The 25,412-nt window shown below is 42.0% G+C and overlaps 1 long non-coding RNA gene across 1 annotated transcript; it reads left to right on the top strand.

Moving 5' to 3' along the window:
• Positions 1-287: 287 nt before the first annotated feature.
• LOC142488757 (uncharacterized) lies at positions 288-15,539 on the top strand. Its single transcript, XR_012799638.1, has 3 exons — positions 288-356; positions 8,093-8,244; positions 14,067-15,539. It is a non-coding gene; the product is annotated as an uncharacterized LOC142488757 (long non-coding RNA).
• Positions 15,540-25,412: the final 9,873 nt, after the last annotated feature.

Genomic DNA, 25,412 nt, shown 5'->3' with positions numbered 1-25,412 from the left:
ATCTATTTTTTCTGTACATGCTCTTTTTGGTTATGCATAAACAATAAAACTACTATGTCGGTAGCCAATAGCTAGTGCAGTATGGTTACATACAATTTTTCTTTTGGAGTGTGACATGTGTGTCACAATGATGTGTAGACTATTGTGTATTTAAGATCATATTTGACGTATTCTAGATTTTGTTTCATATCACATACAAAATTGTCACTTCTGTGTGTTGCTTAACTTAATGAACATGTCCTGACAATGATTTATATTCATTCATGTTTTCTTTTTCAAGGTATATCACTCCAAGGACTGCTCATAGTATGTATTTGAATTCACATCTGTCATAAGATGTGCAAACCTCGATACAGGTATAGTTACACGATGTATAAAGAGAACGTAATGAAAAAGTTGTGACAATTGAAACGTGTCGTTTCTGTATTGTGTCCGTGCGTTTTTCTACACATGGTGGTTATTGTGCAGTGTGTTTTCAAATCCTTACTGTCACGGGAGACTCCTGTGGCGGGTAGGATCTCGGTGGCCGGAACAGCAGGAGCGTAGTAGGGGTCACAAGCAGAGATCAGAGGCAGGCGGCAGATAGTGCAGTCAGGTAACAAGCAGGGGTTCGAGGCAGGCGGCAGGTAGCAAAGTCAGGTAACAAGCAGAGGTCGGCAACGTGGAGACTGGAACAGGACAGGCGAGCAGGGACAGGTCTGGGAGCAGGGACTGAGAACGGGAACAAACAGGGACAAGCCAGATAACCAGCTAGGGCCTTACTGTGAACAGACTCAAATACAGGTACAGGAACAGATCAGGATCAGAGGCATGTGCATAGGAGTCTGACTTGAAACAGAGGCAAGGGAGGAACAGGAATAGGAGGTTTATATAGGCAGGCTGGGAGGTGGAGCACAGGTGCAGAGGTGTCAGGTATCATAGTCTGGAATGTTCCTTAGTTTAGCAGCAGCAATCCCGGTGGACAAGTATAGGTACTGCAGGCTAGAACAAGACATTGAGACTGGCAGCAGTCCCGGTGGCCAAGCATGGGTACAGCAGGCTAGAGAATATGACATTACTCCCCCCTCCCAAGAGCGTTCTCCGGACGATCCTCCAGGCTCTTCCCGGAGGCCTTGATGAAAAGTGGACTCAAGGTGACCCACCTCTGGTGGTTTGTCACCGGGCAGAGTGTACTCCACAGGTATATTGGGTGCTGCAGGGAACCTCCGAATGGGTGCGCTCAACCCAAAAGCAGGGGCAGAGACATCAGGAACGTGGGCATCAAGGACGGGTGCAGCCTTTCCACATGAGTCAGTGGGGATACAGAGTTCGCTCTCCATGGCCTCCTCTTGCGACTGCCGTTTCGTGGCATCACCGAATGAAAGACCAGCTATTTGAGTTTTCTTGAAGCTGTCCTTCTGTACTTCTTTTCCCACTCAAAGCAATTGTCAGTTCAGCTTCTTTGGAGTTGAGTCGTGACTCCATATCTCCCAGCTGACTTAGAACAAGGCTTAAATGTATTTCGTTTTCTTTATTTCTGACCTGTAGCTGCCGGTACTCATCCCAGACCTTGTCCAGCTCCAGCTGCAGCCGGGCCTTCTCATGGGCTGTCTTATTCAACACTTTGCAGGCCTCAGCCATCTTGACCTGATAGCGCAGTGTCAGGCCAACCAGTTGACGGACGGACACCTCCTCCCTCTCTTTTTTGGCAAGCTGTGTCTTGAGCTCAGCGATCAGCAGCGCTGTGAGATGCTGTGATGTGTGTTCAGCTGTCAGCTTTAGTTCTTCCTTTTTTAGGTATTGTTGCAATTTCCACTCCTCAGTGAGAGATCCCTGGTTAAGTGCATACTGCAATTCTCTTCTCAGGACTTTCATCTCTTCACTGAGATCATTTTGAACTAGTTTCCATGCATCCCTCATCACGTCTTGGAGCTCTGCAAATTCCTTTGCTATGATCTCAGCAGCTTGTCTTTTCCAGGTCTCTTTCTCTTGGGTGTACTGGCTGTTAGGGATGGAGCAGTGTCTCTGCTCCTCTAAGTCTTGCTTCAGTTTCTGGACCGCCTTGTGCTCCCTCTCAAACAGGGTTACCTGGGCTCTAAGCTCCTCCTCCAGAGAGGCTCTGGTTATGCTCAGTGTGGCCTTCAGCTCCTCATGCTGCTCTTTGGGGACACACTGGGTACTCAGATACTCTTGCAGCATTTTTACCTTGTAGGCAGTCTGGAAACTTTCTTCCTGCAGAACTCGCTGCTTTCCCTCAGCATTCACCCATTTCTCTTTCGTGTCCTGCAGATGTGTATGCAGTTCTTGCAGCTGACTCTGTAGCATATTTTCTGCTTGTGTGCGCTGCTCCAGGGAGACACGTTCTTCTTGCAGCACTCTCTCTGCATCCTGCAGTGCTGTCTGCACGTCTATTTTTTCCCGGGCCAACTGTTTCTTCTCCTCTCCTAATTCATGGAGTTTCTTATCTCCTTCACTGACTTGGACATAGAGATTCTTGCACTCTTGGGTTACAGTTTCAAAACTGATATTTAACCCTTCGAATATTTCTCTCAATGAACATAGTTCTGTATTGAAATGGCAACTCTTCTCCTTAGAGGCTTCCAGCTCTGTAGTAAGCCTGTGAACCCATTTCTGAGATGCTTCCAGTGCTGCATCAACTTGAGCCATGAAAGTCTGGTACTGGGCAGAATCAGCGTAGGCCTTCTCCAGCTTACTTGACAAGATCACCCTGTCATTCTCCAACTGATATTTTTCTTTTTCCCAGTCACCCTCTGCTTTTTCCAGTGCTAATTGCATCCTTGACTTTTCTTCAATCAATAGTCTCTTCTCCTCTTCTGATTCATGGAGTCTTTTATCTCCTTCACTGGCTTGGACAGAGAACGTAGCTCTGTTTTCAAGTAGCATCTCTCCTCCCGAACGACTTCCATCTCTTTTTTGAAGTAGCAAATCTCCTCCTGGGAGACTTTAAGCTCTGTATTAAGCCTGTCAATTTCCTTCATAGAGATTTCCAGGAATTCGTTACTTTTAGAAACGAGGCGCTGATCCTCAGCAGCATCAGCATATGACCTCTCCAGCTCACCTGACATGACATCCAGGTCACTCTCCAACTGGTGCTTTTCTTTTTCCTGGAGAACACACTTAGCAATTGCTGAGGATAGACAGCTCTGTAGTGCAGCCTTGGCTTCTTGCGCTTTATCTAAACGTCCATGAAGACAATCAATCTCTTTTCGTGCAGATTGAAGTGTCTGAGTTAGGGCATCTTTTCCTGGATTAAATACATCGTTCTTTTCTTCCACTATTCTTGGGATAAGTCTGTGAGTTGCCTTAAACTGCAGCATATCCCTTTCATCAAATGCAGACTCTGGGGTTAAAGGTTCATCCTTAATTTCAACTTCTACATTAATACATCCCTTCTTTTTCCTCTTCTTCCTTGCTTTGAGAAGTTCTGAAGAATCAGTGGTACTGTGTTCACATTTACTGCTCAAGACTGTTTTTTGAGTGGGAGCCATAATTTCAGACATGGGGAAACCACACTTCCCAAGAAACCAGTAAAGAGGAAATGTGTCTTAAATAGAAATGTGAGTCTGAAAATCTGCAGTGGCCCACCCACAATGCAGAGACAATTCTTGTCCAGGTAATGAAAGTCTGAAAAATGGCAAAAACAGGTACAGTACTGCAGGGAGGGTTTTTTTTTTTTTTTTTTTTTTTTAGTAAAAGGGAATTCTTCTCAGGGAGAAAGTGGCACAAAAAACCCTGCAGAAACCTTTGCAGCAACAAAATCTTCAGGATCCCAACTGGGATTTAAAAAAAAATAAAAAAAGTACTTATCTTCCTCCAAGCGGATGGGGTCTGCTGAAGCAGGAAGGCAGAGAATCTGTTCCAGCGAGATCCAGAAGTGGCCTCTGTTTTCTGTCATGGGAGACTCCTGTGGCGGGTAGGATCTCGGTGGCCGGAACAGCAGGAGCGTAGTAGGGGTCACAAGCAGAGATCAGAGGCAGGCGGCAGATAGCACAGTCAGGTAACAAGCAGGGGTCTGAGGCAGGCGGCAGGTAGCGAAGTCAGGTAACAAGCAGAGGTCGGCAACGAGGAGACTGGAACAGGACAGGCGAGCAGGGACAGGTCTGGGAGCAGGGACTGAGAACGGGAACAAACAGGGACAAGCCAGATAACCAGCAAGGGCCTTACTGTGAACAGACTCAAATACAGGTACAGGAACAGATCAGGATCAGAGGCATGTGCATAGGAGTCTGACTTGAAACAGAGGCAAGGGAGAAACAGGAATGGGAGGTTTATATACTGCACCGACACACTTTATTCGAGCAAATACCCAGTATGTACCTGGCAGATACCTGGAATGCGCCGCTCCTCACCTCTGACAAGCCCTGTTGCGTTTGCCTTCCCAGCCTGGGTTCATGCCTGGCTGACGGGCGGCTGATCTGTTAAATGATAATGATTAGGATTTAATAGGCTGCAATGCTTCGCGTGTCTACCAGATGGCATAAATTCATGAATTGTAATGCAGTATATATATATATATATACTGTGCAGTATTGCAGCCAGCGGGAATAAAATGCTTCAATCCCTGCCTGGAAAATACCTCAATGCACTCGGGCAGAAAACAGTCACAAACCTCAATATACCCGGGTATACCCGAATTCGTGGGACTAGCCGAGCTCGAATAAAGTGTGTCACCAGTGTAGGCAGGCTGGGAGGTGGAGCACAGGTGCAGAGGTGTCAGGTATCATAGTCTGGAATGTTCCTTAGTTTAGCAGCAGCAATCCCGGTGGACAAGTATAGGTACTGCAGGCTAGAACAAGACATTGAGAGTGGCAGCAGTCCCGGTGGCCAAGCATGGGTACAGCAGGCTAGAGAATATGACACTTACGTACATGACATAACATGTAATTTTGGCAACGTAATAACATTCATTCATGCACATGAGCGATGTTAACACTCAATGCATGTTTGTATGAAAAGACCCAAATGTGTTAAACATCATTAACATTGCAATGTATGTGATTAGTTCTTGTCTCACTTCATCTTCATGTTGATTACTACATTGTCACATGTGTATGTATAAGTGAAAGATGTGTGTTGATTTGACGTTCATCTAACATTTGTCAAAATGTTAACACCATTCCAAAGTATAGTTCTTTGGATTCTCAACTTTTCCTAAATCATTCAACACAATGACAATGTAGTTAATAAAAATTTTATTTCATTCACGTTAGTTCTTCATAATGATCATGATCATTTATAACTACTGTCAACATATGAACATAAATGAAGTGGACATTTGCATACGCACACATTTCAGCAACATAGTGTGTGTGTGTGTGTTGTAGTTTTTGTGTGATGCATGTATTTCGACCAGAAATAATATAAAACAACATAATAATGTTGCTTTTATCATCTGCCTCACTTAGCTATGTATGTGTTGAACGTTTACTAATAACACTAAACTATAGTTACTCGTGTGAATTAAATGTACACACAAATGTTCATGGTTTAATGATCTGTACCTAACATTCATTAGCTCAGGCATGTCAGGTTACCACTACAACTTAGGTGATAATATAACATTCACACGACTAAACAGTTTCTAGCACCTGCCTATTGTTATTGTGTACGTTCAGATACAATGTGTACGAATTGGTATGTAGGGAAAAGTTCAGTCCGCGCTCTGGCTCTTTAAACTTGGAGTGTTGGTCCCTCTCAGTTCTCTTGCTGCTTCTGTGTTTATGAGGTGTCTCCCCCACCTCCAAATGTGGTCTCCACCGGAACCCCGATGGTGATACCAATATCAGCAAAACAAGAAAAAACACAAAAGCGCACCAAGATGAGAGATAGATATTGTATTAGCAACAAATAATAAAATTAGTAACTTACATATAAAATTTCTTTAATAATCCCCGATTCTGGTGTCTATCACAGGAGTAGGGCATCACATAGGAAGTATGAAGGGTAATCTCAGTTCTGAGAGATCAGACCCGCGCGCTGGGGCTGTCTCTGTTCACTCTCCTGTCCTCCACGTGTGGTAGCGTGGTGCGGAGTGTAGCGCGCATGTGCAGGAACCGGGGCCTTCAATAGGTGTCCTTAGGATGCCTGTCCGTTTTTGATAGCATAGAAACGATCGGAAATAAGCAGGAACGGTACACTTGAGTGTGTACTGGTGGTGGGTAGTAAAACCGCCAGCCACAACAGTCGCAACGCGTTTCGTTTAACAAAGTAAACTTCTTCAGGCCTGAAGAAGTTTACTTTGTTAAACGAAACGCGTTGCGACTGTTGTGGCTGGCGGTTTTACTACCCACCACCAGTACACACTCAAGTGTACCGTTCCTGCTTATTTCCGATCGTTTCTATGCTATCAAAAACGGACAGGCATCCTAAGGACACCTATTGAAGGCCCCGGTTCCTGCACATGCGCGCTACACTCCGCACCACGCTACCACACGTGGAGGACAGGAGAGTGAACAGAGACAGCCCCAGCGCGCGGGTCTGATCTCTCAGAACTGAGATTACCCTTCATACTTCCTATGTGATGCCCTACTCCTGTGATAGACACCAGAATCGGGGATTATTAAAGAAATTTTATATGTAAGTTACTAATTTTATTATTTGTTGCTAATACAATATCTATCTCTCATCTTGGTGCGCTTTTGTGTTTTTTCTTGTTTTTCTGGAATTGGTATGTAGCATTTACATTATTTGACAAGTCACACGTGAGATTATAATATATAGTAGATTAATGTGTTTGCTGAGTGATAATGTTGGTTGCATATATCACATGGCAATACATATAATGTTAGTAGAAAAGAAAAAAATATCAATATAAGTTCTAATTACAGTGCTTAGCAACATCATTATGATAATTAAGTGTATAGTAAATATTTGCACAATAGGATAACATTATGTAGTGATTGTTAATCTGCGCACCAATCATTGAAAGCATTGTTACATATTTATTATAATAGTTGTTCGCTAGTCGTCACAATCATCTAATATAACGATTGGCCCATCTGAAATCATACATTGGTCCCATGTATTCATCCTCGACATCTGTGAAATACAGCAAACACATGATGTTCAAAGATTGCTCATTTATCTATGTCTCAGCATGACAACGCTTAACACATCTCTATACTGTATGATTGTGGATATTCACGCATAAGTTACGTATATGTTTAAACTGCAAGGATAAAACTACAGATAGTGAACTGTCTCATTTTTCTAATGGCGTTGCTGGCAATACTACTGATATGTTTGTTCCGGTGCCTGTATACATAATAATGTGCGCGCACAACGTCTGTTGCGCGCGCACGTCACGAATGTGTGGACTAAGTCTTAGCGCATGCGCAAAACGATGTTTACGCTGTGCGTTCAATACATGTCCCTCCATGGTGCTGCTAGCATTATGCATATCATGGCAGAAAGTTATGATATGGAAGCGAAACAAATTCACTTCTACACACGTACATATCTAAACTTTGTAAACGGACGTGTGCCCACGGCAAAACCGGACGATCAGCCAATGAGAGAACAAAATACGTGTGACGTCATGTTAAGGCACCGTGAAATGCATGCAAAAACCCCTCCCACTGAATGAACATTGGCCTCCAGCGCTGTGCACGTATCGCCCCACCGACGCGCGCGCATGACACACTGCACTGACTGTAACAATAAGCTACGGGCACAGCCAATACTGTTTCACGCGCGCACGTCGGTTGGGGGTGGGGCTTGCATCGGTAACCTTTTTAAGGACGCCTTGGGACATGACCACGTTCCCACGTCATATGTGGGCGACACTTTGTTTTTATATGTTGAATGCTAAACAATGAGGTGTGTGTGTGTTGCAGTTAGTGTAACATGTTGAAATGATACTTTAAAAGCGATAATAATCTATGATTTAAAACTCCATCACCAATGTGTACTAATGGTTCTTCATGTAGTATATTGTTATAAGAAATAAAGTCTTTGTGCACGCTACATGTAAGGCTGTCTGCAATGTTAAGCTATATCCACTCATTTGGCTAACAAATGGTGTATATTATTAATGTACACATATATAATTTGAGTAAAGGCATAACGAAATTTGTATTTACCATTCTTGTAGAAGTCAAAACTGATTTGGCTGCAACTGCTCGCTCCAGGAAGGCACAACAGTATCATCCATGGTTGAGGCAACCGTTGAATCCTGAATCACACACATCTACATGAGGGCGTCATATGGATCAGCAGTGGCTTCTTCAAACAAGACGTCCAGAGGTATGCACAGTTGTTGGTTGTTTTCACATCCACATTGGTATTGCCCATATAAGTTTTGACACATATCATAGTAGTTATGTCCATCTTGCATCTGGTCTTGATGAATGGAGGGTGCAGGTATATCAGCAGACGCGACAGTCGGTGCGGCTTCAGTGTAACTGGTATTAGGCAAAAATATGCTATTGAACAGAAGATATGTTCCATGTTCCATGGTAAGTTTAAATGATGGCGCAACATGCCAGCATCCATATCGTTGATCTAGCCGATCATGGACACGCTCAAAACATTCATTTGCGGGTAAAGTGAATCGTACAGAAGTTTTAAAATTTCGTTGTTTGTCAGGTTCTTGGTAGTATGGATATTTCTTTTGTATCAAGTCATAGATTTGACCCACGGTTGCCCTTTCCTCTGACGTTGATTCGATTGCTTCATAAATCATAAATTTGACACCTCTAGCCATAAAACACATCCACATCGGGGGAAGGACCAGCACCGATAACATTCCAAGAGACACTGTTTTTAAGTAATCCTTGCTTCATTCATTGTAACATCGCCGGAAGAAGAGATCAGTGTATCTCGAAAGCTCGCACAAATAAAAGCATTTCGTTAGCCACAGAACGGTATCATCTATTTATTTTTTGATTATTGAAGCTCGGCTAACACGGTACTGATACCTCTACATGTATATATATATATATATATATATATATATATATATATATATATATATATATATATATATATATATACAGTGGTTGACAAATCACCAAAAAATCTACTCGCCACACAAAAAAATCTACTCGCCACCTAGTACCAAACCTGTGCTGCTTGGGCCAATATTTACTCGCCCGGGGGTTAAATCCACCCGCCCGGGGCGAGCAAATGTATAGGTTTTTCGAACACTGTATATATATATATATATATATATATATATATATATATATATATATACAATTAGATAAATATATATGTTGATATATTTATATAGATCTATATATAATTAACTATATATTGTGTGTGTGTATATATATATATATATATATATATATATATATATATATATATATATATATAGCTACATTGAAGGCCTTGTGTGCAAACAGGCCTTGTTGTAATTATCTTAACAGTTCATTACAGTATATAACATTAATGGGTGAGTATGTTTGAGGGCCTAATTGAGTAATCTGTGTAGAAGTTGTCTTTAACAGCAAACAAGGCCTCTTTGCAGGCATGAAGGCCTGTACTGTTCAATCTGATTATATATATATATATGATATATAGAGTGCTAAACTAAAGGCATTGATGTGTGTAAGTAGGCCTTGTTTTAATCATATTCAAAGTTAAATACAGCTGAGTGAATTAGGGGCTCAATCATACTGATACCATGATTTTAGCAAGTGTCCTAACATTTATATCTCATTAACACAAGGCCTGTTTGCTGACAACAGTGGCAGATATATATATATATATATTCAAATAACGGGGGGAAAAGCAGGGGGGAGGAATAGGGAAAGAAAACCTCGCATCTACTTATACAGTATTTGTGCCACCATGGGCCAAAGTAATGTCCTGTTCGATTTACATAAGTAAGGTATGGCGGTGCTCACGGGTTGTGAATAATATAAAAGAAAAGAGAAAAAAGTAACCCGTATAGGAGCACTCAGGTATGCAAAAGATTAATATATTTATTTATTTGACACAATGCAAAAAGAATTGAATAAACAGTACATGATTAAAAACACTTAAAAAAGAGGCATGGACCCCTGTCACGATTGCTACCCTAAAACACTAATAAGCAACACTAGGGAATGACATGCATTGTCAACCCTATACGTAGATAGGATAGTGACTCAAACAACACTAGGGTTAGTCAAAATAGATCACAATAGGTTATTGGGTTCAAAAGGCACCTATACAAAGCTAATGATGATTCACACTACACACCAAAAGGTGGACTGTTCAAAATATATATAACAGTCACCAGGCATCACACATCTGCATGACCATACAATGATTTGACCAATACCTTCAACATAAATCCTATGTAGGAAAGGTAGTGAGATTGAATAAAGTCCCTAGGTGTGTAGAGTAGTAGAATGGGTGAAATAGCATATATAGGAAAATGCCTAATGGACGCCTATAACATAACCTTGTGTTAATAGTCAGTGCCCCTAATGCAAGAAATAAAGGTCACAGTCCAGAAAAATAGAGTGCATGAGTGCTGGGTAGCATAGTTACGTGAGCCAATGGGTCAGGGGTCCTGCCTAGCACCCCCACTCCGATATATTAATCTTTTGCATACCTGAGTGCTCCTATACGGGTTACTTTTTTCTCTTTTCTTTTATATTATTCACAACCCGTGAGCACCGCCATACCTTACTTATGTAAATCGAACAGGACATTACTTTGGCCCATGGTGGCACAAATACTGTATAAGTAGATGCGAGGTTTTCTTTCCCTATTCCTCCCCCCTGCTTTTTCCCCCGTTATTTGAATATATTCTTTATATCCGCTTTGTTGGATTTCAATTAACCTTGGCTCACTTATATTTATTTGACACACTGTTTTCATGGATTTTTTCGCAAATGAGGTGAACAGGAAAGCTACTGCAGATGCAGCTTTCAATATAGATCCATCAGCCAATACGCAGCCACAAACAGCACAGAGCAATGGAAGCACAGACAAATTGAGAGATTTAAAACATTTATCACAGAGGAGGTTGCGGGTTTGGTGGACGAAGACAGCACTTGAAAAGTATACAGAATACAAATTTATTCCTAGGGGTCTTCGTCTCCAAACCTTCCCCTCCTTTGATTTTACAGACACCACATATAAACAAAGATGGGAGGAAGCACTGTCAACATGCTCATTTCAACTAATACAAATCTTGATTGAGCATGATAAAGCAGTAGTGGTGGAGGTATCCGATCAAATAGAGTCAATTAAATCGGGACTCACAGAAACGGAAAGGCAATCCTTTGCAAAAATAGAATTAGATCTTGAAAAATTTGAGAAAGACTTAATAGAATTTAAAAAGAAAAAATTTGAAAGAGATCAAGACGATTATAAGAACAACAAAGTATACAAGTGGCAAAAAGGGAAAAGATTTAACAAAAAACACAAAAACCAACAGAGAGCCACTGCGGCATCCACTTCCTCTGAAATAACAGCTTCAGATATAGAGTCGTCCGACCTAGAGGGGGGTCCTAACACTAGCACATACAGGGAAAAGGCTTTTTTAGACAAAGGGGCAAGGAGTACATTACAAAAAGGAGGACAAGAAGAGGGAAAAAGGCAACAAAGAAAAAGAAACTAACTGGACTGCCTGATCCCTTGCCCAAGTCCTCAGAGCCTACTGAAACCCTTACAGTAATAAACCTGTCAGACATTGTTTTAAGTGCAGACCAACTCAGTGTTTTGCAGAAGGGCCTCTCTTTCAGCCCCACCATGTCAATGGATCTCTTTGAATGGTCAAAAGACCTGCAGCTATTTTGTAGAAAATTGCTTCTATATAAGTACTTCAACAAACCACATGACCCAGATCAAGATATGCCTTTATTTATGGAATGGAACGAACAGGAAACATTGGCGATAGGAGACCTTGACACACTACATTCTGAACAGGGTGTTGTTCAAGTAGACCAGAACATGTTACTATCCAAACTTAAACCCAAATCCAGCTTTTGCCCACCATGGCAAGTGTGCCCACAGGTAGAAATCTATGCAAAATTAGTTACGGAGGATTTCAATAAAATCAACATCAAGAAAGGTGAACAGAATTTATCCAAAGCGGAAAGACGAGCAATTGCAGAGCTACGCGACCTTAAAGAGGTGGAGATCAAACCAAGCGATAAAGGGGGAAATGTGATCATATGGCCGAAGGTGATGTATGAGCGAGAAGTTTTTAAACAACTTAGAGACACCCGGTGCTATGTTGAGCTGAGTAGGGACCCCACTATTCAGTTTAAGGAGGAGCTTGAGAGTTTACTCCGAGCTGCCGTCTTAGATGGGATAATCACTCAGCACAACATGGATGCTCTGGTGACAAAATGTCCAGTTGTACCCACCTTCTATATATTACCAAAAATACACAAGAACCTCTCCCACCCCCCGGGTAGACCTATAGTATCAGGCATAGGGGGTTTGAGTGAGCCCATATGTAGATTTATTGACCTCTTTCTGCAACTGTCTGTTGAAACTTTACCATCTTTTTTAAGGGACACCATGGATGTATTGTCTAAATTGGAGAACATCACGGTCGATGAAGGCGTTCTCCTCGCGACCTGTGATGTAGAATCTCTCTACACATGCATCCATCATAAAGACGGTTTAAAAGCAGCCAAGTTTTACCTATCAATGCAAAATCTTACAGGTGACTTGATTGAGCTGATTATTAACTTACTTTACTTTATATTGTCCCACAACTACTTCATCTTTAAACACAGATACTATTTGCAGAAAAGAGGCACTGCTATGGGCGCGACCTGTGCACCCTCCTATGCCAACCTCTTCCTGGGCTGGTGGGAGAGAGAGGTGGTTTTTACTGATGAGAACCAAGTGCATACACAGCACGTTTTGCTGTGGTTGAGGTACATCGATGACGTGCTTGTCCTCTGGCGAGGTAATGCTGGTGGATTTAGTGCGTTTATCGGTGCCCTCAACCACAACGATCTAAACATTAGACTGACATTTCAGTCGAGTCCAACGAAAATTGAGTTTCTGGACTTGACAATCAGCATTGGTGAGGGTGGAGTGTTATGTACTGACATTTTTAGGAAACATACCGCCACAAATTCGATCTTGCATGCCAAAAGCTTCCATCCCCACCACCAAGTGAAAGGTATCCCCACAAGCGAATTTCTGAGACTGAAGAGAAATGTCTCTTCAAGTCATGACTTTGACTTAAGATCAAGGGAAATGAAATCAAGATTTTTACAAAGAGGCTATAGCAAGACTATGGTAGAGAGAGGGTACCGTAACAGCCTGAGCAAAACCCGCACTTCCCTTTTACGACCCAAGTTAAAGACAAGAGATAAAAAAGCGATCCGCTTTGTGGGGTCTTACAATCAGCAATGGCCATTACTACGCGGGGCGTTACAGCGACATTGGGGGGTGTTGATGACAGATCCTGACCTGGTACAAGCCCTGGGCAAACAAGTCACTATGACAAGCCGCAGGGCACCTAATTTTAAAGATACCTTGGTCAATAGTCATTACATCCCTCATGTCGACAAAACATTTTTGTCCGTTACCCCACGCATAGGATTTACCAAATGCTCCAAATGCTCAGCCTGCAAACACATGGAAAACAGACTAACATTCACAAATAGTCAAAAGACTCATGTCTACACAATTCATTCCACACTAAATTGTAAATCTACAGGGGTTATCCACTGTATACTTTGCCCCTGTGATTTACCATATGTAGGTATGACTACACGAGAACTCAGATTTCGGGTCTTGGAACATGTCAGGAACATCAAAAATGCGCAAAGGGACCTTGATGGCTTCAAAAAAATCACAAGTGTCGCCAGGCATTTTATGAACAAACATGCGGCGGACACCACGTTACTTAGGGCCTTTGCGCTTGACAAAGTCTCCCTTGGCATACGTGGAGGCGACCTGGAAAAAGCTCTCCTAAAAAAAGAGACCAGGTGGATTACACAAATCAACTCAATGATTCCGAAAGGTCTGAATGACTATATTGGCTATGCCATGTTCCTGTAATATATAACTGCCCTAACTTTGTCTGTTTACAGCTAAATAATCTATAACTACTCTGATGAGTGCACTTATTGCATGTATTTTGTCTAATCTTTTAGATACTGCATGCACGTGCAAGGCTCAAGCTGGAGACTTTCCTGACCAGGGGCCAGATCGGCCATGATATTTGGAGTGCATCGTCCTGATTCCCATTGCTTGTGCAGGAGGGTCTCTGTATGGTCCGTGCACCACGGAACGGTGGACCGCATCCGCAGAACGGTGCATCATGGAGATGGCGTAACCGCAGATGCCATAAAACTTCGACTATGGATATACCTGGATCAAACATAAACAGGCACACTTCTGGACTTATGGGACTAATAATTTGGACATTATGGATTCATTAACTATACTTTGGACATTTATATATGTTGCAAATGTTTTTCAATCCCTCTTTGTATTGCACAATTTTGGATGTGTTATACTAATTGATACAAATTTTGAAGATACATAGCTCATTGTGCTTTAAAAACATGCACTCAATATACCTCCGCTCCATTAGGGTGCGCTGTTGCAGCTCCTATACACATGCCTCTCTCTGTGGTACTACTTAGATTTGTTTTAAATTATATCTGTTGCTCTTCTAAACATTAGTGGACATTAGTCACATCAATCCCCTTTATAGTATGTGATAAGTGACTTTGGACAATCATCACTACTCTCCCTGCTATTCTTGAGACTGCCAGTACATGGACCAATAGACACACAGCGCGCATGCGCGGTGTGCGGTCCAAGCTGACACGCACTAAAAGGCACATGCGCAGTGGACATATATATAGAAATCAATATCTACAAGCTGCGCATGCGCACACTACTCGCGTGCCAGTCTGACACGCAGATACGGAACACAGCAGTAATCTATTTTAAGCACCTGCAGCTGCTGCCGCCCTCATCCGTTTTTGGCGCGAAAAATACCCCTACATAAACAGCATTCAGCTTTAGTTCCCTCACCACTCCTAGTCAAAGTCTCTGGACGAAACGCGTCGGAGTGGGGGTGCTAGGCAGGACCCCTGACCCATTGGCTCACGTAACTATGCTACCCAGCACTCATGCACTCTATTTTTCTGGACTGTGACCTTTATTTCTTGCATTAGGGGCACTGACTATTAACACAAGGTTATGTTATAGGCGTCCATTAGGCATTTTCCTATATATGCTATTTCACCCATTCTACTACTCTACACACCTAGGGACTTTATTCAATCTCACTACCTTTCCTACATAGGATTTATGTTGAAGGTATTGGTCAAATCATTGTATGGTAATGCAGATGTGTGATGCCTGGTGACTGTTATATATATTTTGAACAGTCCACCTTTTGGTGTGTAGTGTGAATCATCATTAGCTTTGTATAGGTGCCTTTTGAACCCAATAACCTATTGTGATCTATTTTGACTAACCCTAGTGTTGTTTGAGTCACTATCCTATCTACGTATAGGGTTGACAATGCATGTCATTCCCTAGTGTTGCTTATTAGTGTTTTAGGGTAGCAATCGTGACAGGGGTCCATGCCTCTTTTTTAAGTGTTTTTAATCATGTACTGTTTATTCAATTCTTTTTGCATTGTGTCAAATAAATAAATATATTAATCTTTTGCATACCTGAGTGCTCCTATACGGGTTACTTTTTTCTCTTTTCTTTTATATATATATATATCTCTATTTATCAGTTAATATATATATACACACACACACACACAGTGTGTGTGTGTGTGTGTGTGTGTGTGTGTGTGTGTGTGTGTGTGTGTGTGTGTGTGTGTGTGTGTGTGTGTGTGTGTGTGTGTGTGTGTGTGTGTGTGTGTGTGTGTGTGTGTGTGTGTGTGTGTGTGTGTGTGCTGTGACAGAAACCAGGGGATGGTAATAAATTCCATATATAGGGCTCCCAGGATACTGAACAGTTTCTATCCTGTTTGGCCTGGGAGTGCAGCCTTATAATACATGCACTCCATCCCACAGCTTGGCAAGCGCTGGAACTGAGGGATGAGAGATCCAGACCAGAGTTTGTCTGCTGCCTGATTTCTGTCACCTGTCATGCTAATTAGAAATCAGGTATGTAAGACTGATTTCCTGTTTGCTCTGCCCCTCTCCCCAAGAGCCTGGAGGCTGGAAGGTTGCTGAACTACAGTGGGGAGAAGCCTCTTCCCCAAACAGGTTCAATCATTCTGTTCATTTGTCTAAGACTACAAAAGTACCTTGTTTTGTTGTTGGAAGTGGAAAAGCCACTTCCACCCTGAGTTAGGGAAATCTAAGTTAAGTTATCGCTCAGGTGAGCAGCTTTTCTTTTGATGTGTTTCTGTTGTATGCACTGTGGCAGTCTCAGTGCCTTGGACTGAATAAACCAGGCATAGCCTGTTTAAAGGAACAGTACGTGACGCCTCATCATTTAACCTACCCTAAAATACCGTGTTCTAACAGTCCCGGACAAACGGCGGAGCCCCGGAGTAAGCTGTTTGTCACAATACATATATAGATAGAGATACAGAGAGACTATAGATATATTCATACACACTTACAGATCTGTTATTGTAACCAAAAATCATACGATCACATGCCAACATTATGAACTATGAAAGAAGATTAAGGTAAGTAATGTCTTACAGAGTTAAGACACCAGAAAACATAACATAAAAATGTATGCTGTTATATGGGTACTTACTTAAAGTTGTATGTCATTAATATTAGCATGAAATGACTATCTACATTACCAAAATAACCCACATACATCTCATCTTGAACAAGAGCTAAGTGAATGTCATCTTCCATTAACATGCCAAGTGTGTAATAATTTTGTACCATTAATCAACTGATGATTATTACATATTCATATGTTATCAAATATGCCTTCATTCAGTCAGTGCGCATTTCTAAACACTCATGTGTACAAGGACATACTTGAATGTTATCAAGCATCTGTACATGATCATACATACACTGTGCATGAAATAGTCTGCAGTAAACAACACCAGGACAGCAACAAATTTAGTGAATGTGATTATTTATTTTTGTTTATTCTTTTGAGAGCAGTCACAGGCCTGCTTGTTGGCTGTTGTGTTTGCCTTTTCCCTCTGCCAATTACTCTGGCCTTAACTGTACAACTTGTACTGGCCTGTGGCAGTTCTGTGGCACTGGGTGTGGGCTGTGGCACTTCAGTGGCACTGGGTGTGGGCAGTGGCAGTTCAGTGGCACTGGGTGTGGGCTGTGGCACTTCAGTGGCACTGGGTGTGGGCAGTGGCAGTTCAGTGGCACTGGGTGAGGGCTGTTGCACTTCAGGGGTACTGGGTGAGGGATGTTGCACTTCAGGGGCACTGTGAAACAGTTGATAAACTGTGGCAGTTGTGAAACAGTTGATAAACATTGCAAGACTGATGGTGGAGCACTTTCTTGTTTTGGTGTTTAAATCTTTTTCCAAAAGCTGGTTATTAGTAATTGTTGCCCTAACTTTCTTTTGCGTGTCTCATTTGTAGGTGTCGGTTCCATATTGTGAAAAGATGTAAGCGGTTGGATGTTGACAGGGACCTGCACAGAACTTGCACCTACTGTACCGGTATCATCCAGAACTGGGGAATGAAGAACTGATGACTCAGGAGAAAAAGTAGCAGCATGTAACGATCCATCCTCTGATGGGATAAAGTGGAATTGTTGTTCTCTTGCTGTACTGCGAAACTGATTTGCTTGGCTTACATTCAGAACTAGTGCTTGTAATCTCCTGTTTACATTTTGGATTTCTTTAGGAACTTGGATGATGACTTTTTGAATTTGTGACATTTCTGATATTGACCTTTCATGCATCCTTTCATGCAGTGACAGCATCCTTTCAAGCACTGACATCATTTCTGAATGGCGACGATTTTCTTCACCCAAGATTCGTTCTTCAGAAGCTGCAATAGCTGAGTAGGTGTCACGAGCAGGAGGACTTGAATGCTGGGTTAATCCAGGAGTGTCAACATCTTCATGGTCACTTGAGTGAATTTGTCCTTCAGCGGCAACATCTGGTTCTACAAATAAAGAAAGACATTATGAACTGCCATGGAACTTTCACATTGTTGTCACTATAATGATAGTTGTTCTCATAGTGTAACACATAACATGTTTCCATAATTTTTAATTTGTGTCCAATTAAAAGATGATGCTTGAAGTAACAATGATGTTTCGACTCAGTGTGAAAGAAGAATGAATTAAAGGTTGTTGTAACCTCACAACTCCTAGCTGATAGTTTAAAACACACACAAGACATGTTGTCAGGAAACACTACATCTTTTGTGACAATAACTGATGTGAAGTTCATTACATGTGAAAGGCATTTATTTTGCATGGCAAATGAAATTCTTCAAATGTACACATTATATGTGCTGCACCTCATACACTCACCTTCCATTCTTGATGATGACCTTGATGAGACAGGTGATGAGACATGTTCAGTGTCAGGTGACCCAGGAGCTGCAGGAGCAACTATATAGAAGAATAACATCAGAATTTAATTGTCATGTGTACATAATTAACATGAAGTTTCTGTAGTGGGAGTAGTTATGGCTAAATATCAGCATCACATAACGAAATAACAATGATATGGTTTGGCCAATCTGTATATTATCTATCTTAACATAAATGTACATGTGAACCTAATCGGCACATTTATTTTAAACACCATACAACATACAATGTTCATGCATGAATGCGTTGTAAAATTAAGTGTTCTGTTGTACATACAGTACACTGCATATGTTGTGTAGTAATCTAACAATAATAATGTACATCACTACCATGACAGCAAAGTTGACTCTGCTTATAATTCAGTACCTAATTGTGGAAATGTGAATGAATGTTTTTAGTGATCTGTCTGAACATTTAAGAGAAGCAGGTGTAGCGCTCAATGTGGCAGACACTCAGCAACACATGCAGTGATATGCATGCTCACAGATGGTACTGGTGTGATAAGGTGGCGTATCTATAAGGTAAAAAGAAGATATGACTGAATGAATGACTAACGTACGTTTTCATATATAGTGGCCTGGTGGTTGAAAGTATTCAGATAATTACCATTTCAAATGAATGTGATGAACTTCTGTTCACCTTGTCAGCTTGTAACAACTGTCGTCCCTCCCCCAAGACGTGACACCACCCTGACCTTTTATTTGGTTCTACCACCTGGAAGCCGTCCCACAAGACTTGACCCTACCATGACCCTGTGATCTGGCTCGGTGCCTGACCCCACCCCCTCTGTTCACCTCTATGCTGTGATTACATATGAATTGCAGCTGATTTCAAACACCGGTACATGAGCGAAATAAAAATATGAAGTGAGCTACATATGAACACAGTTAAATACCATATGGTACATGTTCCTTTTTATGCTCACATTATACTACATGAAGCGAAAAAAGAGCTTTAATCAAAAAAACGAAATGTGTTTGTGCAAATTATTTATGTTCGCCTTTGAATGCATAATATTCCATGCAAGACTTGATTAGGCAGTAATGGCCTGTTTATAGGTGTAACATAGATTATCACTAATATACAGTGGTCGACAAATCACCAAAAAATCTACTCGCCGAACAAAAAAATCTACTCGCCACCTAGTACCACACGTGTGCTGCTTGGGCCAATAGGAGCTCGCCACGATGTTAAATCCACTCGCCCAGGGCATGCAAATGTATAGGTTTGTCGAACACTGCTAATATATATATATATATATATATATATATATATATATATATATATATATATATTATATGTATATATGTATATATGTATCGACACATACATGAAAAAGTGAATTATGCATTTGTGTGCACAGACACAGTATAACGAAGTTATACATTACTGTGACAAAGAATGAGTGCGGGTGTGCTTTGTGGTTATGCATGTTAACCCATTGTTTGTACTAAGATTCACACATTCATTCAGCTTTGAACTATAGGGCAAAGATGTTGAATGCTTTGTAAGGTAGAAGGTTGCAGTGTGTGTTATTTGGAAGATCATTACACATAATCCCTTCATGCAGGTCAAGTTGTGTATGTTTACTCATAATGATGTCATCCACGATAGCTGAGCCAATACATGTTTCCAAACACACATAGATAGATAGATATATATAATTATTTTTGGTTATTGTAGGACAACTATATATATATATATATATATATATATATATATATGTATATATATATATATATATATATATATATATATATATAATACTGAGTTAAGTTATGGTGAGTAAAAAAAGTGACAAAAACCCTCCACAGGAAAGCAAATATGCAAATACAACTGTATGCTCATCTGCATGTCTTAGGCATGTCTGCAACCCCGCCTTTCCCCATTATCACCCAGCATACAGCACTTCCACTGCAGCAAGGGATTCTGGGAAATGACATGCAAATGAGCACACAGTGTCACTTTTTGCCTCAAAAACCATTTTTAACATGGTTCCCTATAGGCTTAAGCTTGCTGCATGGTCACAGCTTTGAGCACAGCCAGGGTTAAGGTGCATACCCAGAAAACCACCCACAGACAGCTGTTTCGACCTTAATGGGTCTCATCAGTGTGGGGTTGATTTTAACTGGGTATGCAAAGAGGCTATGGGATAGGCTATACCATAATACTGAGTTAAGTTATGGTGAGTAAAAAAAAGTGACAAAAACCCTCCACAGGAAAGCAAATATGCTCATCTGCATGTCTTAGGCAGGTCTGCAACCCCGCCTTTCCCCATTATCACCCAGCATACAGCACTTCCACTGCAGCAAGGGATTCTGGGATATATTTATATATATATAGATAGATAGATAGAGAGAGAGAGAGAGAGAGAGAGAGAGAGAGAGAGAGAGAGAGACATATATACAGATATATATGTAAGTATGCTTATATTGTGAAAAACTATACGTTTCTGCGGAAATATAGATAAGAACTGTAACATACGACACGCGTAATACAGTAACATTTGTCACCTGCTGGAAATTGAGCCGAATAAATTCCGATATCTCTGTCCCCTTCCAAACCCTCCACGACGACAGGAAGAAATTTTTCCCGCATCTGCTCCTCCAATGGAGTTAAGATTAGAGCTTGTGCTGGCGGCCCACCTCCAGTGGCAGAAGCATGCTTCCGTTGTGCTTGTATTTTTTTCTTTAAGTTTGCCCTGATATCATCGAATCTCTTCCAACAAACGAGCAGTTTCCTAAACTGCTACCTGTTCCAAGAGATACCAAACATGCTGGTTTAGGTTGAATATGTGTAGCACATGAGCATTTACGTGTAAACATACAAATCTAAGGAAGCTTGCATGAATATTGTATGAACTTTGGCAAACTTTTTAGACTGATTGTTATGGTCGTTATAAAGCATGAAGGAATATGTGTGTAACAATTAACTTTAATTGATAGATATTAGAGAATAATAGTTTGATATTAAGACATCTCACATGACCTAGGATAACATGTCTTTGAACAATCAATGCAAAGATAGACTTACCTAGTAAATGCCCATACAGAGAGTCATAGTGCTCCAAAATCCCTGTGACAAGAACTCTGTTTTCCTCTTCATTGAAACGAGGATTACGTGGCCGCTCCAGACGTTTCCTCCAAACACGTGCAGCCCCAGAGCTTGGCTGCTGCTGACTGGACTCTCCTTCTTCCAATGGAAGAGACTCCAAAAGCGGGCCACCACCAACCACCCCACCACCAGACACACCAGCAGCACCAGCAGAAGACACCCCACCAGCACCAGCAACAGACACCCCATCAGCACCAGCAACAGACACCACAGCAGCACCAGCAACAGAGCCACCAGCAGCACTCGCACTCACAGCAACACCACTCGCACTCGCAGCAACAGCACTCCCCTGAGTCCTACGTTCACTCAGACGTGTACTCACACCACTACCAGTACCACTCACACCAGCATCACTCTTCCCACGCCTTTCGGCCATACCTCTAGCACTCACAAAGAACAGAAAAGAAATTTAAAGACAATCGCACTGAACACTTACAAAGTGAAAACAAGACAAAGATGTAAACAAAACAACACAGGACAAACCTCTCACAATACACCACAACTGTCTCAGTCAATATGAAATATGTAAATCGGACAGCTCTGTGTGTCTCTCTCTCTCTCCCAACAACACAGAGAATGAATAAAAATACACGCTGCCTTTAAATGGTCCGCTCAATCAAAAACATGCTTGCTTCGGCAGATTCAGCAAGAAGTTTCATTGGCGAACCTAACACCACCCCGCCATGCACGCCGATACACCTGTGTGTGATCGGCAAATCATCGGCAGAGTGGGACCAAATGTTTTTGGCTTGATTCAGAAGGGATTCAGCACTTATTGCATACAGCGAGGGAAAATCGGCAGAATCATGCCGATAAGGAACACTTGGCGAGAGGACTTTTTCGGCGCTTACTGCATAGAGCCCATAGTCTTTATGTCCAATTGATCCCTGTGCCGGTTCAAATGGGCTGTAACCTAGTTCAGATGTATAAATGCTGCAACAAGATGAACAGAGAGAGAAAGGAACATAGCGCAATCTGTCTGGTCACTCACAGAATTAAGTGTCTCTTATAAGAATTTACACTTGCAATGAACCATATTGAGGTCACTTATTCAACATACACGACTTGTCCTTCAAGTAACCTCCATATGCTTACAGTGACTGTGAGGGTACGGAACTTAATTAACAAAAAGCCTCAACCCCCTGATTAAAAATGTGTGAAAGTATCCAAAATGCAGTCGCAACTTAAAAAAAAATTCCCCAAAATTTTATTTCTGGCAAAACATATTCTTAAGCTTTAAGATCACACATTTCCACCATTAATGACAGAGAGTGAGAGATAGCGAGAGAGAGCGAGAGAGAGCGAGAGAGAGCGCAAGAGAGAGATAAATCTTCACAAACACTTTCGAGAATGTACAAATGGCTTTCAAATACTGTTTCCTTCCAACACACATTGTAACCATTTTTTCTGCAATGCTAATTTGTACATGTAGGCCTTACACAGTAAAGTTATTCTGTGTAAAAAGTGGCAAAACACCCAAAGTGCAGCACTTAAATATATCTTTCCTTACGTTTCCTGTTCATAATTCAAGGTTTGAACCAGGGGGTTTCCGGAGCTGAACTGCGATAATTTTAGCTCCGTGGACCCCCGCTTCCAGAGATACTTACCTTCATAGGGATGCCAGTTTTTCTGCAGAGTTTAAAGGTCCAGGTCACACAAGCCAATAGGAAGCCATGATGGATGACATCATGACTTCCTATTGTCCAGCCCGACACGGGACATTTTATGTCGCCATTATGTTAGGCACACTGTTTCTCTAACCGCAGAGATACCGACACCCTAACAAAGGTAAGTATCTCTGAAAGCAGGGGGTCCCGGAGCTAAAATTAACACACTTCAGCTCCAGAGACCCCCTGCTTTAATCCTGTAATAAAAATAAATATATATTATTAAAAAAAAAATTAAGTTAGCCCGTATTGCTGCTTTAAGGGTTTTTCTGTTGTACTGTATTAAGCAACTAGTATTCGGAAGCCCCGATTAAGAAAATAAAATAGCAAAGCAACCTTCAGAGGCAACTGTTCTGCCCATTCAAGCCTGTAAACTTGGCCCAATTCTTTGACTTGTAATGTGAAGTTCCATAGAAACATAGAATGGGATGGCAGATAAGAACCAATTGAACCATCAACTGCAGTGTGCCCCTTTTCCTATTGGCTGTAAAACCTCCAACCCTAATTGATTCTTGGCTTTCTTTTCCATGAAGAAGTACTTCCTCACATTGTTCCTAAGTCTGACACTCCCCAGCTTCAAAGCATGACCTCTTTCTCTAGCACTTCTCTTGCTCTGAAATATGCTTCCCTCCTGTACTTTGTAGCCACCCTTCCCTTTTTTTAAAGTGTTAATATCATATACCCCCATGTCCTTCTCTCCAAGCTGTTCATACAAACGTCCTTCAGTCTTTCCTGATGTAGTCCTTTGTGCACAGTATCTAATTTATTTCTGTCCTTCCAGAGACTTTGGTTACTGCTTCTCCTAATCCCTCATATTTCTCCTGTACACCTCCTCCTGCTTATGCTATTGATCTTCCTCTGCATATGGCTCCTGCTGTAAAATCCTGTCCAATCGCTACCTCTTACAGGGGGATGGGGGGCATTTGGATTTATTCCCAGTCTTTTCGCTGCCTCACTCATCTAGTTGAAATACTTGTTAATGATGAAGCATCTGAACTGCTCACTAGGATACTTATATCCTAGTTGCTTTCCAAGATGCATGCAAGCAATCTCTCTTATATAGACCCATGACCCTGCACATGGAACAGCTATGCCCAATACATCCAAATCCCTAAATTCACACCACTTCTTCACCCATATGTAGCAGGGTACCCTCCCTTGCATCCTCCCTGGCAGTAGTCCCGTCGCTCGGGAGGGTTTGTGTTTGTTGCGTCGGCCATATTGTGGTTGGCACAGCCACATAAATATGGACTGTGTGTAAGGCAGTGGCCATCTTGAGGTTGGCACTGCAGTAAGTGGAGGTCCTGTCATTCAGAATTTCCTCCGCGAACTGGAGGCGGTGTGCTCAGTTCTGATCGCGAACTGGAGGCGGTGTGCTCAGTTCTGATGGAGCTGGCGAAGGGAGAGGTGGTGTCCGGGGAGCTAGTCAAGCCCCCTGAATTAGGCCAGACCCGTTCCCCATAGGCCCCAGCTAGTTTCCGCTACACCATAGTGGAGTACTGTAGGGCTGGCCAATAGTAAGGGATTTGCCCCCTTAGTGTGTGGAAGATCCAGCATAGCAGACGGAACTGCAGCAGAGGATTCCCCAGGCCTGGTGGAACGGCCGTGCGGTACTACCGGACGTAAGGCGAGAAGGAATTTTGTCTGAGGCCCTGCATCGTGGGATCACGGATGTGGCCTGTCTGAGCATACCCGAGTACCCAGGAAGGTACCCACGTGCACCATCACCACACGGGGAGGGTAGCGCTGTCCTCAGATATATCTTTGGGAGGGATTGTTCTGCTGGACACTGGGTTCTAGGTGCCTAGGCACCCTCAGTACTTTGGGGGGACAATTGCTATTGTAATTACCTGTGGTTACCATTATTGTATGTATATTGTGTTACCAAGCATGCTATGGGACCATAGCAAAAAGTGTTGCATATATATTGTTTGGATTGTGGTTATTTGAGTTATACCATATAGGTATACCTGATCCCGTGAGGGAATATCCCGCCAACACTGGGATCTTCATGGTTGGAGGCGCTGCACCAGCCACCCCAGGCTCCCCAAGCATGGAGGCTCAGGCCTTTTGTAAGCTTAACAGGTTAGCACCATAACACCCGTATCAGCCAAATCTCCAGAAAGAGGAGGGAAAGGGTGTTACACATACACTAAAGTCTCTGATGTGGAGTCCTGCTTTCCCCATCGCTGTA

The sequence above is a fragment of the Ascaphus truei genome, chromosome 2 (assembly GCF_040206685.1).
Source record: "Ascaphus truei isolate aAscTru1 chromosome 2, aAscTru1.hap1, whole genome shotgun sequence".
NCBI classification, from domain to species: Eukaryota; Metazoa; Chordata; class Amphibia; order Anura; family Ascaphidae; genus Ascaphus; species Ascaphus truei.
This window is presented reverse-complemented; position numbering and strand designations above follow the sequence as displayed.